We start from the raw sequence: 18,902 nt of genomic DNA on the forward strand, positions 1-18,902 counted from the left end.
CTAACTTGCTATCCTGTTGCTGATTTGTGTGTGTCAGATCATAGAAGATTTATGAGGATCCCTGATGTATGCTAGATCAGAGATTCAATGGCACAGCAACATGTCAAGCACCTGGTGCAGCCATATGGACTTTTCAGACAAGGAAAGAGAGGGTGATGCCTCTACATAGTCACATTCCTAATTAATGGTATTAATAAACATAAGTTCCAACTACCTCAAAAAAGATGGCAGTCAGGCAGAGACATTTTAAGGCATGGGCACAGTGGACTCCGGCCCACGGCCCCCGCCTTTCAGGGTGTGCCCCAATAGAGCCAGCACTGTTATGCAGAGAGTCTTGCCTTAATAACCATGAATTATTCTTAAACAGATTGCTGCAAATAGCGTTTTCCTTTCATTTATTTTTAATCTGGGTAATCTGTGAGAGTCTATTACAGACATTTTGCAGACAAATGTTGTTTTTGTTTCATGCAACATCCATAAAAAATGTTTCTTTTAGATCTAACCAGGATCTCACATATGAGAAGTGGGAGGATGTGACAGTGATTATTTTCAGTACTATTAGTGAGCTTCTATTGTGTTACAATATTGAAAACATACATCACTATACCTAAATATTAACTATAAACACATTTAGAATTTGAACCAGACTGTCTGTGATCTGGCCAAAGAGGACACGAGAGACCTGAAACTTGATCATAAATTCAAAGCTAATCCACGCTGGGCTCCCTAATACGCTTGGCTCAGGGCCCCCAAAATCCTTAAGATGTCCCTGCAGTCAAGAGGAAACTCCAAAAGGCTAACAACTCATGGAAATGGCAGAGTTGAATAGTATGGTGAGGCATAAGGACACGACACAGACATAATTTGACCAGAATATTTGGACACAATGAGAGGAGATATGAATCTCGACCCAAACCTATAGACAACAATTAGGAAAATGTAAAAAAAAAAAAAAAAAAGACGAAATAATACTGGCTAAGAGGTGACATTTGTTGAGCACCATCATTGTCACTCCAAAGTGATTTTAGATGCAGTTGCCGAAGGACAAAAGAATGCGGGTGACACAGTCCCCCTATATATATGTCAAGCCACTGCACATTTCATGGATACACTCATGTACAGTAGGGATGCAGATGGGCAGACAATGTAATGCACCACCATCATGAACCACATATCACCTTTACCATAAACATAGGACACTGTGAATGTATCCCATTCTAGTTCTCCTGCAACATGCTACACAAACATAACCAACTAAATAGTGCTCAGAAGAGGTTGTGTGATGACATATTTAAGACTATTTTGTTTTGTTTTTTAGGAATAGACAGAACAAGCACTTTTGTGAAACTAGTGACTATTGTCCAACTAAGATATCACTTATGGCCAATATTTTTGAAGAAGTTTGCAAGTGTATACTGATATTTTAATACCCCCTCCTTAAAAAATCCATTCCCTCACTCTTTGGCAATTTTTTTGCCAACATTTTGGCTTCATTAGTTGCCCTCATGGGTATTTCCTTAATTATCCAATATCCCTGAAACACTATTATCATTCCTTTGCTCAAGAAACCCCCACTAGACAACTTGGCCTCATCCACCTACAGACAGACTATCTGGCACCCCAGAATGTTGATAATCTTGGAGAAATGGATGGTTTTCCAACTTTAATGTACCCAAGACTCAATCACATCCTAAATTCCTGTTATTCCTGACGCTGCCTTAGTGACTGACCTGAAACTATTCCAGTTGTCATCTGCGATTACAGCATAGCCAGAGCTGATGTGGGTCCCCTCCTCATTCTCATTATTCTGTCAGCATTGTTGGGCATGATTGTTCACTCTGCTGCCTTTCAATAGCTGCACTGTCCTCAAGTGGTTAAAATATTCCCTATCCGACTTGACTGGCATTACTCTTATCCCATGTTACAACCCTCGAGGTTCTCTTCTGGGCCTAGCCATTTTCAACATGTACATGTTGAGCTAAAAAAAATGGGATTGGAAGAAACCTGGACTCACATTCCGCTCTTATGTTTTAAATCCACATGGCAAGTTTTGTTAGCATGTGTTTTTTAGTTGGTATGTAACTACACATTTGCTAGGAGAGGGGATCTATCGTCCTTGAAGCACAGGCCATGATTGTTACATCATATGTGGAACATGACCGGGTTTTAGTCACTTTAGTCTTGCCTGCATACGGAACTCACTGCTGTCACCAAGGGCAGGGTCAGCAAAGTGCCATCTAGTAACAAGAGCTAAGGACTGAGCAAACTGGCCCAGGGAGTGGGCTGATCATAGATAGTAGTCTCTTCACATACTTAAGTATTGCTTTCTGGTTCAAGTTGCAAAGGACTAAGGAGGAGTCACTGCTGCTGTAGACTTTCACAAATATTGTACACATTTTTTTATTGCATTTCAGTTAAACATAACCATGCTAATAACAGCATTGCCTACTGTTTCTCATACATTCACAATTGACATGCCATACAAATGTACACAGTGCCATCACAACCTGTATTACTGATCTTATTACATCACAATGTTTGGACATCCGGAGGTTCCTCTGGTAGCTCAAGGAGGTATGCAGTGATCGGTGCCCAAAAGTCTTTCGGTCTAGAGGCGCTCGGCAAGTCCTCCACATACGTTTTGAGTTGGTCTCTACAGTATGCCATGTCTCAATTCCAAACCTTCCAGTTTAAGGTATGTCCTTTGACTCCAATTTTTTAGAAAGCTTCTCTTAGCCAATAGCAGACTGATCGCCACTAGCTTACGTTTTCAGGTTTCAATGTCTTCACGTAGCCCAGCAGACACACCTTAGGATTACAATGAACTATTTCTACCACCACCTCAGTAAGGACGCGTGTAACCCACTCCCAGTACTAGAGTATACGGGGGCAACCCAAAGCCAAATGCGTAGAGTCAGCCCCAGGTAAACCGCACCTGCTGCAAGAATCATCCTCCCTAAGGCCATATCTCTGGAGCCTAAATGGTGTGTAGTACATCTGATGGAGAAACTTAAAGTGAATAATGCATAAGTTCCCATTCGAGGTGAGCTCCCCAGTTTGTGCGTGGCAAAACACCCATTCTGCTTGGGTGAAGGGTGTGTTCAGATCATCATTCCACTTGTCGCCTATGGATTTACGGGACTGAGCTTCTTCTAGTTGGGATGCGTTATATAACTTAGGGCCTCATGTAGGTAGCCAAATACCGGTCGGTAACGGCCGATTTTCGGTAAATATGCCGTTACCAACCGGTATTCAGACAAGTGAGATGTAGGAGTCCAAAAACGACTATTCGGTAAATATGAGGCGGTAAATACCGAATCATACTTACCGAATTCTAAAATACCGAATCAGATTTACCGAATACATACTTAACGAATCGGTAAATATGAAGTGGTAAATATGAAGTGGTAAAAATTAAAATGACATGTAGGAGCACTCGGTAATTAAGAAATCAAAGAAAATCGGTAAATAAGAGTCGGTAATTAACACGGATTGAAAGCAGGTGGTAACCATCAACAGTGCATATAAGCAATCCCAAAATGCAACAGCGTGGACAACATGGCCGCTATGTATGTCATTGCAAGGCGCCTACGTCTACAGGCAGCAGGACTGAGGGTTTGGCGACGGGAGGAACGCATCTACAGACAGAAAGTTGTCTGCTGCAATAATGTTCTTTTTCCACCCCCGCATGGGCGGCTGGATGTTTCCATCTGGCCGTCGATTCCAACCTTGAAAGCAGAGTTCAACAAGTTGTGCAGAATAAGAGCGCTATTGTCCCAAAAAGAGGTGCCTTTGACTTCCTCTCGTGAAACATTTGTCCTTCACGTTGCTAATTCGCGCACTGAGGTACAGGCGCTTCTGAATACTGACCTCCCCCTGCATTTCGGCTCTTTGATCCATACTATTTTCAATGCCTCGTCCACGACCGGCCTGGCTCATTTTTTTAAACTTGTGGGCTCGGGTCTCGTGACCTCTTTCCAAACTATTTTTTGTGTGATTCCGGCATTTCTTCATTCACTTTTCTCGAGCATCTTTGGAGGTGTCCCGCTGCTTCTGGCGCTAGTGGCAGGTGTGCTGCTTTTCCTTTTTGTACTCCGGAATGGCTGCTCCTTCTGTGCCACACGAGCACCTGTCCCGTCTGCATCTTCTTCGTGATAGGATGCTTGACTTTTATGGTACTTTGCCATTGGCGACTGTGAGCCTGGCTTATGGATTATCCTTCAGGTATTCCTACTTCACCTGCGTACAACCTGTATTTCACTGCCTGGATTGTCCCTTTGAATGGCCTCTGGATTTGTGCTTGACCAACATGGTGTCTCCGGTGCCGGATTTCGATCGACTGATGAGGCCCTTAGTGTCTCACGAGTTGGCCTGTTCTGGTGTCCGGATTATGGCCTGTGGTGCGGCGCATGGTATCCTGGGTAATTGGGACATCTCAGCGGCCGCCAACGACTTCTTGGCTATGAGCTATTTGGAGGAACATTCCGGGTGCCCTCTGATTGTGCTAGAGGCACCGATGGTTGGAGAACACGTATGTTCCTTTTCTTTACTTAATTGGATGGCTGAGACTTTCAGTGGCCCTGCAAACGATTTTTTGTTGGAAGCAGTGGCCACATATGCTGCCTATACATTCATGGATTAACTGGACTGTCGTCCATTGCGCCTGTGCTACTGGACAGCACCCTGGCGCAACATTTATTTCTTTTATTTCGCATTTTTCTCTTCCTGATGGTCGGTTTGAGGTTTATTATATACTTGCATTTTTTAAGGATTCTATGCTGCTATTTTTTGTAGTTTCGGACTTTGGCGCAGCATTGGTTACGCCTTGTTCTGCTCTGACGAAACTGAACTCTGCGTTCTCTCTTTTCTTGCCTATTGAATGGTGCTTCGATCAAGGGGGCGTGTAGTGAGTTCTCCCTGAATACGTACATACATTGTTAAGTTAGCATAACCACGTTAAATGTTAGAAAGCCATCTTTTGGTCGTTGCACACGACACTGCGTTTACATGTTATTTCTTAAATAAACTGCTGACTCGAGACTTGCTTCACACGAGAGCAATCTGTTGTTACCATCCCAAGCTCTGCGCAGCGACCTTGGTCTGTACATGGTGTGACGAACAGTCTGGAATATTACACAATGCATGTTTTCCACTCTAGGTTGATCGACCCACTATTTAGTCATAACACACGAGCAGCTGCACATACCTGAAAGTTGGTGCTTTTAATATCACGGACATCATGTTTATTGTTCAGACCGAAGACGAGCCTTCCTGCGAGAAGACTCCTGATGCTCCTGTGATGTGATTTCACTAAGCTGATCTTTGAGGTATGGGGTCCCCTATTCAAGCCTAGGAGACCTTCGATTAGCATGATAATAATATTAGCTTCTTAGTAAAGGGAAGGTGGTAGTATCCTCGGTATTTTCCGAATCGGTAAATACCACCTCGGTATTTTCCGATTCGGTAAATACCACCTCGGTATTTTCCGATTCGGTGAATTCCGATTCGTGATTACCGAATGTTACCGAATCGGTAACTGTTACCGAATTTTTACCTACATATAACTTACCGATTCTAATTTACCGATTCGGTACGGCTCGGTATTTAAGAAACGGTAAAATTTATTTACCTACATGAGGCCCTTAGGGGCATATCTACAAGGCGGCAATAGAAAATTATCGCCGCTTTTGCGGCCGTTTTCGGCCTAAAAGCGGCAATAATTTTATCGCCTAATTAGCAAGCTCACGCTATCGCGTGAAACCTTGCATTAGCGCGCAAATTCTTAACGCCCACCTTTGCATCTTTAATGAGATGCAAAGTGGGCGTTCCTGACCTGACATGACTGGAGAAATGTCGCTAAGCGACATTTCTCCTATCATCAAGCCCCACGCTATGAAGCATTGCGGCAGGAAAAGTAGCGATAACCCCTGTTATTGCTACTTTCCTTACGCCTGCTTCAGAACTGACTTAGCCATGATATCCTATGGAAGGTGGATATCATGGCTAAGTATGTCAGGCCCTATCATCAAGCTAACGCCAAACTTCGTGAGATTATCGCTGGATTTCCAGCGATAATCTCACGTTTGGCAGTTAGCGCTAGGATTTTTATCGCTTTTGAGATAAGCGTTGCTAATAGCACGCTATCTCAGCGATAAAAATCCATGCTAGCCGGCGATAATTATCCTAGCGCGAAGTGCTAAGTGCGCTTAGCGATAATTATCGCCAGTTGTTGCTGATATGCCCCTCGGTGACGAGTTTCTGTCCAGTTGATGTGGACAGAAGAATCTGTAGTGCGGACAGAGCCACGGGCTCCACAGGAAATAGTTCACGCGCAGACGCTCGCAGCCATTGGTGTGTGACGTGAAGCAGAGGGAAGCTGTACTCCCTTGGGGCACGGCTGTCCACTCGATAAGTTGCCATTCCAGGAGTACTTCACCCATTGTATTCAGCTGTGCCGTGGCTAGTGAACTTTATGCCTTGAGTTTCGCCGTGATCGATATTGCTGGATGGTGAGTTAATGATAGTGCCTTCGCATATAGTGGATTTCTATTAGCCCTGTGACCTCGCTTCCGCAATGTCCTAGCGGAGATGTGGATGGTGGAGAACCTGTTACACCCCAGGGCATGTGGAATCAAGGCTCTGGGTGGCATGAGCTACACAGCGTCCTAGGTGTGATGTAAAACCTGGGGGAGAGACAATAATGTGCATACTGAGCCTGAGTGCATAAAAATATAACAACATAGCTGGAGGAGCGAAGCCCCCCTGTTCGAACAGGAGAGTACGCATCTTCCAAGCAATTCTCAGCTGTGACGGACCAGGTCAGTGAAACTAATAGGGAGTCAAGTATGTGGCAAAACCCCTGTGTGAGTGTTACCGGTATCGTATTGAATAAATAGGGACCTTTTAGTAAAAGTATCATTTTCGTGATAGTAGCATGGTCAGCCAGGGAGAGCGGCAGAGGAGACCATCTCCAGACCCGCTCTTCTAGAGGGAGATCGCCCTATCGTAATTATAACAAACTACCCCCGGAGGGTCCCTGTGAATCCAGACCTCCAAATAATTTACTGGATCACTGTGCCCCACCAGAGGAAATTTCAGCTCGCATGGCAACATGCCGGCGGTGAGGGGCACAACAAAGGACTCTGACCAATTTATGTCTAGGCCCGAAATCCACTCAGAACAAATATATTCTCGGATGATCGAATCCAGGTAAATCTCTGGGGCTCGGACGAAAATGGCCATATCATCTGCATACATAGTAATCACCAGTGATCGGAGCTGAAAACGTAATGCAGCCGCCCTGTGGCGCTAACATATTACACACACCGGAGGCTCCAGCGCCAGAGTGAATTGGATCGGCAACAGTGGGCGGCCCTGTCTCGTGCCCCTGTGTATACGCATTGCCTTGAATGTGACCTCATTCACCCTTAGCAGAGCCGCAGGGATGGTATATAATAGGCGCACTCATCGAAGAAAAGCTGGGGGCACATCCATCCTGAGCAGGATAGTGAACATGCAGGTCCATTCGATTAAACCAAATACTTTCTCAGTGTCCTGCAGGACCCCCACAGCTTTCAAGGAGGGGTTAAGCCAGAGGTCTTCAAACTTTTGGGTGCCGAGACCCCCCTGTCAACATTTTCAGTCGTAAGCACCCCCTCCTGACAAACATTTCTAAACCTGTGAGCAGGGCTTCTGGAATTACGAGGCAGGTGAGGACCAAATTACATGACAGGCTTGACTAAATTGTGTGGGAAGAAAATTTAAATAATGTTATATGATGCCGCGTTATATTGGGATAGAATTGCTTCATTATTTTGATTTTTTTGCACACAGTAACACTGAGGAAAGATTTCACCCCATTAGTACCAGTTTATAACCAAAATATTGCAATTAACATCAGAAAGATGTCTAGTCAACCTTTGTGATGGGCCTTCCACTCCGCAGAAATACGTGCTGCCACATTAGAAGCTCACCTGGCCCTGGCAGGGAGCAGCGAGGGTCCCTTAAAACCCTGGCTGTCTTGTGCAGAGTTAAGCAATTTACCCATGCCGCTTTCCTCTCACCCCTCCCTTCCATCCCTCTCTCATCTCCTCTCCCAATCCCGGATCCCTCTCTCACTTTGCAGGCCATTTTCTTTCACCCCTTTTATACAACTTCTGAACTCTCCCCATTCAACTTCTCACTTCACCCTTAATCACCTCTTGCCATTCTGTCTTTTCACTGCCCTCATCTCTAACAGTTTCTCGCATTTATCTAATGACCTCTCTGGCCCTGTCACCTCCCGTGCCCATCTGCACTTCTCATTCACCTCAAGTCTCTCCATTCAAATTGTTGTCTATGTGTATCTTACACCTCTCCAGTCCCCCATTCATCTTTCACATCTCTCCTTTGTTTTTTCACACCTTCTTGAACCAATGTCCCTCTCCCCTGTTACTTCAACACCAGTGCTTAATTTGAGCAGGTGGTTTCCGGTGCTCCGCACTGGCACCTAATTGTGCACACTGGCACAATGACCGTCTGCCACATGGTTGGGCTGTCTGTGTAATTTAGAGATGAGCAGAACAGCTGTTTATTAATTTAATATACATTAAAAACAATAAACTCCTGACATCCATGCCATTCTTATAGCTTTGGGGGCTTGAAATAGTCACACTTGTACAGTGTTATGGTTGGTAGTTGCATAGGTATTGTCATTGGCCACACAGGCAAGGCAATGGGTGGGTGGTTAAAGTTGCAGTGGCCTACTGGTGTGGTCCCTGGCACATGTTTTATTACAAATTAATCACTTCTCAGCACCCACCCGCTGCTGTCCCTCACCCCTGTCACATCAAATTACTTTTCAGGTCACAGATCATCTGTCAGCTATCTTCTCTCACAGTTTGACAGTAGCCCTCCTCTGTGCCCTCAACTTTCCCTCTCACTCACTTCTTGCGTGTCCGCACTTCCCTTCGGCACTTCACATTTCTCCTCATCCCTGACCTCTTCAATCAAATTCTCCCACTCCCTTGCTGTCCTTTCTCATCCTCTCATCTCTCCACACCGAGCACACAGGTTGGAACGGTATGCTCCTCTTGGCCTGTGCCACTCTGCTTATTGTTCCCTAATTCAGGAAGGCATGAATTGTCTGTCTTGCTGTTTTGGTGCAGGCCACACAGTTATGGAACGTGCATCCTCCTTTGCTTCGCTCCACCAAGAATCTATTATCGTTTAGGAAGATATAAAAACCTGGCTCTATGCTCTGTAGGTCACCCCATTTGCCTGGTTCTCCTTCCCCTTCTGTATGTTTTTCATTTGCCTTCAGGCAGCAGATGGCTATTAGCCCCAGCACACCTTTTGGTAACAGTAGCGCACTACAAATGTAAATAATAATAGTAATAGGCAGAAGCATGGGAGCCACTAGACCCAACCTTCGCGGGGGGCCTACACTCCCAGGCAGGGCTGGCCATAGCACTGGTCACACACGGCGCAACAGTCTTTTTTGGTGCCCCATCCCCTGTTTCCTCCTTCTCCATAAATTCCCTCACTACCGCTCACCAACAAAGCACCTCATCTCTCTGTGGCACCTTTCTGACAAACATTTTTTTTTATAGTGCTACTCATAGTTTACTCACACTCAGTTCTGTGATCTGCATAGCACATGTTCTTTGTAGCAGGCACATTAACCCTCTACACTCTGTGGATGAGAAGAGTGCCCATGTGAGTGCACTGTGAGCGATGCAACAGTGTGAGAGTAGGGAAAGAGGAGTGACTGCAGGATAAGTGAGGTGACCATATGAATTTGGTTGCGGATGTAAGTGCAGAGTGGGACGAATGAATGCATGGTTAATTATGGGCTTGTTTTAGCGAGTTGCAAATTGAGCAGTGAGGGGGCAGGTGAATGAGGTGTCACATGAGTGCAGATGAGTAGTGTGACTGCAGGCTGAGGCACAGGGTGAACAACGCAAGTGCACTGTGATTGCAGAGTGATCACTGTGAGTGCAGGGTGGGAGGGTGAATGATGTGAGTGCATGGTGATCAGTGTGAGTGCATTGTGATGGCTGTGAGTGCAGGGTGAGCGTGAAAGTGAAGTGCGAGAATGAGAAGTGAGTTCTCTGAATGCAGGGAGCATTCCCAGACACTTGAAGTAACTCAGCATATTATTGACGGCAGCGTAGGGTTTAAAGATATAAGTTAAACTATTGCTATTATGACATTGATCAGGGATCGAGGGTGGAGGAAATAAATAATATGCTGATCCTGCAACACACTTCCAGTCCCATGGTTAGGGTTGCCTGCTCATTATTTTGATGTCCCAGACGGTACAAAAATAAGCAGTCACCTAAAGCTGTATATTTCAGCACTCATCTGTGCGTACTTGTAACAGCAAATATAAATAGAAAGCACTTTTAATTGTGTTCTAGGGCTGCCTCAATGATCCATGACTGATAATTAAAGGGAACAAAGACAGAAGAGTCACATTACGAATGAATGCATATGATTTTATTTACAATCCCATTTAGTGTCAAGAGGAGGCGTTTGCAGGCTCTTTAAACATCAAATGGCTGGTATTTTCCTTCTTGCAACCCTACTTTATATTTCTTTTCATTAATGCATTCTAACACACTACTGCAGTAAATGTAAAATACAAATGTAAGGAAAAGGCAGTGTTGGGGCCCAGGGGGTACTGGAACTAGAAAAAAAACTAAGCCTCAGTAACCAGTTTACTAAAGGTATGTAAACATGCAAATGGCCTTTAATGACCTGTGAAAAACTCAGGCATGCCGGGCTGTGCTGGAGATAAGTCTGCAGACACAGCTCAGCGGAGCCCACAGCAGCTCGAGCTGAGACACGCTACGGGGGAGGAAAGGGGGCCGAATCCCTTGTTGTGCCAATGGGCTTGGGCAGAAGTGTGACCGGGAATGCGTGACCCCCTTTCCATCACTTTACGGCCCCTCTGGGGGTCACGCCCCACTTTGAAGACCCCTCGGTTAAGCTGATGAAAGAGCGCGAATATGGTACGGCGATTCTGTGCTGTTGAATGGGTGGGAACGAACCAGGACTGATCTGGTAGGATCAGGTTAGTGAGCCGTAGCTGTAGTCTGGACGCCGATATTTTGGCCAGTATTTTCGTGTCTATGTTAATTAGCTACAGCGGCTGATAAGAGGAGCAAGTGCGGAGCTAGGATGTCTGCGTATTCTCTATAAAATTCACCTGAAAGGCCATCCAGGCCCGGGGCCTTGTTGTTAGCTAGCGCTCTTATAATTTCTTTAATTTCCACCTCTGTAATGGGTTGGGTTAGGTATTCTCTCTGGCCCTGAGACAACCAGGCCAGGGCGATATCATCTAGATAGTCTAAGATCTCAGCCTCTGATGCTCTCTCGTGGGAGCTATATAGATGAGCATAGAAAGCAGAGAATTCCAAACCAATGGACGGCGTACCATTGGGTCCATCCACATTCGTCACATGTGTTTGAACATATGGATCTCTCAATGACATGGCCAGGTGATGCCCCGGTCTGCCAGCTTCCCCATATGCCCTGGCCACATGCCTTAGGGAGAGATGCCATGTCTCCCACTCTGCGGCAGCCTCGTATTCAGAGATCTGGTCCTTTTTGTTTGCTAGGGTGCTTGCCTTAGGGTCAAACACATATTCCCGTTTTAACCTCTGCAAGTCATCCTCCAGTTTCTGTAATTGGGTGCAGATGTCCCGCAAGAATCCTGTGCCCGTTCCCATGCATACCCCCCAAGTTATTGGCTTTAAATGCTTCCCAGAGGACCCCGCACTGTCTACTGAATCTATATTTATGGCAAAGTATTCCACTATATCTTTCCTTACTGTATCCTTAAATACTGGGTCCAGTAGTGCCGTGGGGTGTAGGCGCCACTGGAACTGTTGAAAAGCGTGCGTCAGGATAGACAGCGCCAACATCACTGGTGCATGGTCTGATAATGTTTTGGGCATATGTCGAATGTCATGCACACATGTATTCACCTCCCTTGTTTCTAACCAGTAATCAAAGCGGGACCAGGATCCATGGATCAATGAGATGTATGTCCCCTCCCTCCAGCTCGGGAGTCTCCAAATGTCGATGAGGCCAAAATAATCAATTTCACTATGCATCAACTGCCACGACTATTCCCCCGCCACTTCCCCATAGCAGATCTGTCTCAACTCGAGTTCAGGTATAAGGTCAGGTCCCCGCCCCATATAGTTGCCGAGGGTGACAGAGCTCGCAGCTTGCACCAAATGCATGAGTAAAAGTCTGGATTATTCACATTGGGGCTGTAGGTATTAATGATAGTCAACATTGTGCCGTAGAGTATGCCCTGCACTATCACGTATCAGCCTTGCTCATCGATCTCTGTGTGTGTTGCCTCAAATGGGACTCCCTTCTTGATCAATATCATAACCCCCTTGCATTGTTAGAGGTGAAGAGGCCATGCAGTAGGCCGCCCATCTTGCAACTGCTTCTTCTGCAGCTCTACCCCTGAGGTGCGTCTTCTGCAACCGCGCTATTTGTATCCTATGCCTATCTAGGTAGGCTAGCACTTGTCTAATTCTTTTCAGGTTATTGAGCCTCTAACATTCCACGTCAGCAGGAGTGATGGAACATCATGCAGGTCCCTTACTTTCTGCCTAGACTCTGCGCTGTAGTGTATGTGTGAGGCGGATCTCCTGACGGTCCCTGGATTGTCACAGCACTGCATCATGGTCGCAGAAATTTGGGAGGGCACTATGATGGGACGTGGAGGGGTGCTGGGGGGTAGCCTCATCCTCAGTAATCTATGTGCTGTTTTGACCACCAGCACTTCGGAGAACTGCTCGGCTCCAAAGATCTCCTTCAGCAAGCTCTCCACATAGAGGTCCATTGTGCTGGTGTTGGTTGATTCAGGGACCCCTGTGATCCGTATATTGTTCAGTTTGGCTCTCGCTTCAAGGTCCTAATTTTTTACTTGAATTAATGCCAGAACCTTCTCCATATTTAGACGTTTCTCTTGGGTGTTGTGAAGCTTGTCTTCAGACGCGGATATGGGTTGCTCTGCCTCCGTTATTCTGGACAACTGTTTATCTTGCTTATCCGCCATGTGGTCGATATGTAGATTAAGGCATCAATTTTGCTGTCAATTGATTAAAGATCCTGCTGCATTGCCGCCAGCGTGGATGCCAGCGTCACAGAGCCGTGAGGCTGAGCCTCCTGCTCTGAGTCAGACAACTCCTCTCTGATGGTTTGGCTGCTCGCTTGGCCTCTAAGGTGAGGCAGGACTGCTATTTGTCAGTTTTGCCCACGATGTACCATGGTAGACTGATGGTTCCTATAAATGCACAGCGTTTATGTATGAGGTGCTAAGCGTATTTGTCAAAGGGGGAATGCCCGCCAGGGCTGCAGGCTACTCACTATCACCTCATGTAGATGCACACTTTTGGGGTGTTGTTGCTCATGGTGTACTGCGGCTAGACTTACCCCCACTGTTCCTTCCCCTGCTGGGGTACTGCGGGTATGGAGTGCTATGGCGGGCTATCCAGCACTACACAGCGGTTCTGCCCACTGCCAAATCTTGTCAAAAAGCTGTTATGTACAGGCAGTGGCCGTCAGTCCAAGGCCCCGATCACAGTGCCAGCCGACACCCACCTACAAGAGCGCATAGCCGGCGCCCACACCCTCGCCACGGGGGACGCTCAGCAGGCGCACCCCAGGCAAGCTCCTCAACTCTGGATCGATGCGCCCCTCAATGGAATGGTTTTGTGTGGCACGACCGGCCCAAAGCTCTCCTCACTGCTACCACGCAGCATGCCCAGCTCTTCAGCAAATCCCTGCCGCAGCTCACCCCAAGTGGCCCAGTAGCTGCTCACATCTCCAGCACCCTCCAAGCCACCCGCTGGGCCAACATACACCACTCACTGCAGCGGGCGGCGGGGCACAGCTCGCTAGTAGCTCAGTTCTCCTCCATCGGGGGCTACGTTAATTGCAGGGACGTTGTAAAGCCCTCAGGGTCTCTCCGCAGACCTGATGGTGGCCGCCATTTTGCATCACTGTACCGTCATGCAGGCCCGCCGGCATCTCAGCGGCATTCCAACATTTTGTGGTATTGGTCCTGGCAACCCGGCTCTTCTGATTATCCACGTTTTAACACGCTGGTGGCACTGTTTCTTGGCTGCTGGTCCCGGTATTGCAGATTTTAGTCGGATTTAATTCCCCGGTCCACAGAGCAGCACTAATCTGCAGCCATCTTGTTTCGGGCTCTCTAGCGCCCTCTGCCCCCCCCCCCCAATATTGTACACATTTGAGCTGGAGGAGACAGAAACTCATGTGGTACCAATGAGTGCTCCTAGCTTGCTGTCATGCCTGCTCCTGTGCTTTTTTGCCCTTGTCCTGGCAGTTACCATATCAGTTAGCCGCCAATTTCTATACTACAGGCAGGTTCTCTGTCCTGCAAAATGGCTGTAGCACAGAATGCAATACCAGAAGGGACACTGCTCTGTGACTAAGACAGATCAAACCAGTGTCACTCCCGGCATTGCGCTCCATGCTGCAGTCATTCAGGAGGTGGGAGCCTGCCTGCAGCAGACTAACGGAGGGTGGACTGGTACTGATGCACACTTTTGTATGTGTTTGTCTGAGAGTGTATGTGTATAAGACTTTGTGCATGTGTGTGTCCTACTGTTTGAGAGTGTGTGAGAGAGAGACTGTGTGTGTGTGTGTGTGTGTGTGTGTGTGCCCATGTCTGTGTGACAGAATATATGGGTGTATGGCTCTGTGGGTACATGGGTGGGCGGGGCTGTTTGGCCTGAGACGGCCAGGCAAACCCTCATGCACACTGACAGCGTGACTCACCACTCCTCCTCCCCTGCTGCAGTGCTGTGGCCCCACCTTCCAAGACTCAGACACAGGATGAAAAATGAAATGATCTGCAATAAGATCATTTTATTTTTTGTTTGCCTCTGCGGGCAGTGAGGCGACGCTACTCTGCCATAGTGGAGCAGCCGCCCATGTCATTGTCAAGTCCCAACACCTACGTCCAATTCTGCCCTCACTTCCTATCAATTAGGATACCCTATAACGACATATTCAAGACAGAGATCACTGTAAAGGGGAGGCTTTACTGGTTTATCAAAATAGGTATGGTACGAATTCATCTGGGAAAAGAGGCACTCAACATATGGGATAAAACGCTCTTTGATGGCACATCCCGGAGAGCCCCTATTCATGGATGTTTCCCATTTGTCACGTTTAGCCTAAGATTGCTTTGGGGGAACGTATTTGTTAGCAGAAACAAAAAATAATAGGAGTTATTATAATAAGTTAAAAAGCACTTTTACAAGCAAAACCATCAATCGATTTCAACTGGCTTCATAAAGAGGGCATTGTATGCTGAAAAATACTATACTGATCCAAGATGCTAATTGGAATCTAGAAATTATGAATTAATATGATTCGTCGGATATTGTACAGAGCTGTAAGGACTGGTATGTTCGGTTTATCAGAGATTTTGCATTAATCGCATCATAGGCGAACTTGAAGATTAATATTATTGTTTCTTCTGTTAGGGCTCATCCACAGACTCAACATGGATCTAATTCAGCAATTCTTGTTTGTCTTGTTGTGCTCGGCTGTAATTAAAAGGCTTTTGGCTTGGGAATGGAAAAAGTACATATAGTTTCTTCCTCTTAATTTTTAACCCCTGGAGAAGCCCCTATTTAGGACAGCGAAACGTATTGGTTGTTACAGAAAAGAACGACCTCACTACTACTGTGTTTTTTCTATTGTATTGATCTCATGAGTTTTACATATGTAGGAAGATATCTGCTCCTGTTGGTTGGAATGAAGACTTTGCAACAGAAATCTTTTTGTAATAAATGTATATCGAGCTTTTGAGATTGTTGCTGTACGTGCAGGTAATATATTAGAACTATGGTAAAATTGGAAACTTTCTGTTCAATGTTATTGCTCCCCATTACTCAATAAATGTCCATATGCTATGTTATAAACTACAATATGAAATAACAAGTTAAATGTACTATACCTGTAATCCAATACTGCTCCTCAAGCTGGGTGACAGAGCACAGTGAAAGGTTGAGGTTGGCAGGAACGTTTTTCACAGTACTGGATGGGATTGTGGGTAACTGCAATAGTAGAACAATTAAATTTGCTCTATAGAGCAGTAACGTCATTGGTTGACAAACAAAGCATACAATCAAGAAGAAAATGTAGAGTGGCACGTGTGAAAGATGAGTGATAATTGTATTACTCTGATGAAGCTCGGCATTCTTCTATTAAGAACAATTATGTTGCCTCTAAATTAACTTTTAATAAAGTAATACTTTATTAAACCATTCTGCACAAACTAAATGCTTGCTTTATCTTTTAGGACAGTAGTACATTTAATTTAATTTAAAACAACATTTTAATTGTATCTCACCAGATACAGAATTCGGTGAACAATGGAAGGGCAGAATCAAACTACTGTGACTGAATTTATTCTGCTGGGACTTTCCAACCACCCCAAAATACAGATTGCTCTCTTCGTGGTATTCTTGATCGTCTACATGATGACTCTAATTGGAAATACTTTCGTCATCCTGTTGAGCAGAATAGACCACCATCTTCAAACCCCTATGTACTTTTTCATAAGCAACTTGTCCTTCCTGGATATCTGGTACACATCAAGCATTGTCCCAAAAATGCTGGAGCACTTCCTAGTGCAGAAATAAAGCATTTCATTCACTGGATGTATGGCACAATTGTGCATTCATCTTTCATTGGGTGGGACTGAGTGTTATCTTCTGTCATCAATGGCCTATGATCGCTATGTAGCCATATGTAAACCATTGCATTACACCACCATCATGGACAGGTCACTGTGCATTAAGTTGGCAGCATGTTCCTGGTTTGGTGGCATTTTAAATTCATTAATCCATACTGTTTTTGCATTGCAGTTGCCTTACTGCGGGCCAAACGAAATTGACCATTTCTTCTGCGAAATCCCAGCCGTGCTGGGCATGGCGTGCACCGACTCTTCCATGAACAAGACCGTAATATTTTTCTGCGCAATATTCGTGGTCATAATCCCCTTTTCCGTAATCCTGATTACTTATATTCGCATCATATCCACCATTCTCAAAATCCGCTCGGCCGATGGGAGGCAAAAAGCTTTCTCAACCTGCGCATCCCATATCACGGTGGTTTCTTTATTCTTTGGCACAATCATTTTTATGTACATGAGACCCGGATCAAGTCACTCACGGCATCAGGACAAAATGGCTACTCTCTTTTATAGTGTTTTGACTCCAACGCTAAATCCCCTAATCTACAGTCTTAGAAACAAAGATGTCAAATGAGCTCTGTTCAGAATCATAGGCAAAAAAATGGATTCGTCATAAATGAAAGACTCAAATGTCACGGAACAGCAAAGTTGACTGATTAAAATAGATTTATAAAGTGTGAGAAGTTTACGTTTTATTAACTTTCTTGGCAGTGAGTAAAAAAAAATAACATCACAGGCAGTGAGGGGGCATGTGCTTTAAGCAAACTATACACCTGCTATACAAACGATGCATTTTTATTTGGTATGTAAGAATAGTTTTACATGCATAGTTTGGTTTTCAGATTTAACCTGCAGATGTGCTGTGCCTGAAGTGCCAGCCATTCTTACTAATAAATCGTACACAGAATATGACACTTAACCTCAATAATCCTGAGGCTAGATTACCACTGTTGAAGGGAGCACGGGAGGTGTATGGTGCCACATTTTGCCCTCCGAGGGCACTTTCATATTGCAGAAAGATGCAGAGATATTTGCATTGACAGCACATGCTGTGGTTGGGTAGGCTGAGCTCTGAACCTCTACAAAGGCATGGTTGTGACAGCAGTAAAAAAAAAAAACATTCCGAAAGCCAATAGGTCTGCTGTAGGCTGCCAGCCTTTTGGCATCTTTGTTTTGTTTTTTCATGGTTTTTGCAACACTTTATTGTTCAACATTAGATGAAGGCAAAATGTTTTTTGGTCTCAAAAAAGCACATTACCATAGTACTTCTGGGCACTGAAGGGAACTACTGTGTGTGTTGATGCGATTCTTCTGAAAAAGCAACATGGTGTAATTTCTAGTGAAGTCACACAATGGCTAAAGTGGATTGCCGCATTGCCCCACGGGTTGTGAACGACACAACCACAGACGAATGGATGAAGTCTGGCTGAAAGTCCCAATGAGTTATATACATAATTTTATTAAAAATAAAAGGTCTTGGCTAACAGAGACCTAAAACAGAGGGATGGATGGAAGGAAGGAGGGAGAAAGGAAGGAAGGAAATAAGGTGCGATATAAGGAATGAAAGAAAAAGGGAAGAAAGAAATGAAGGAAGGAAGAAAGAGAAAGGAAAAACAAAGGCAAAAATGAAAGAAGGGAAGAAAGAAAGAAAGTAAAATGAATGAAAGCAAAAAGCAAGCCAGAAAGGAGAAAAGAAAAAATTAAAGAAAGAAGGCAACAAAAAAGGAAGGAAAGAAGGTAACAAAAAAGAAAGAACAAAAACTAGAAGGCAAGACAAAAAAGAAAGACAGAATGCATGAAAGCATGAAAGAAATTAAGAAGGAAACAAACAGAAATAAGAAATCAGGAAAGAGCAAAGAGAAGGAAAGGAAGAAAGAAAGAAAGAAAGAGGGAAATAATGCAAGACAGAATGAAATAAAGAAAAAAGGAAAGAAAGAAGGAAAGAAAAAGAAAGAGAAAAGTAGAAAAGACAGAAGACAAGATTGAAAGAACGAAAGCAAGAAAAAAGCTAGAAAGAAAGCAAGAACACCGCTGTTGACGGAAGCATTGGAGGCATTTGGTCCCACATTTTGCACTTGTAGGGCAATCATATCGGAAAAGGATCCAGCAGTGGTGGGAGGCATCTACCGGGGTAGGGCGGGGTTGCGAGTGTGCAAAA

The 18,902-nt window shown here is 45.1% G+C and overlaps 1 pseudogene; it reads left to right on the forward strand.

Annotated features, from left to right (window-relative positions):
- Positions 1-16,412: 16,412 nt before the first annotated feature.
- Positions 16,413-17,360, forward strand: LOC146860439 (olfactory receptor 2G3-like; annotated as a pseudogene).
- The last annotated feature ends 1,542 nt before the right edge of the window (positions 17,361-18,902 follow it).

Source organism: Triturus cristatus, chromosome 3_1, assembly GCF_964204655.1.
Source record: "Triturus cristatus chromosome 3_1, aTriCri1.1, whole genome shotgun sequence".
NCBI lineage: Eukaryota > Metazoa > Chordata > Amphibia > Caudata > Salamandridae > Triturus > Triturus cristatus.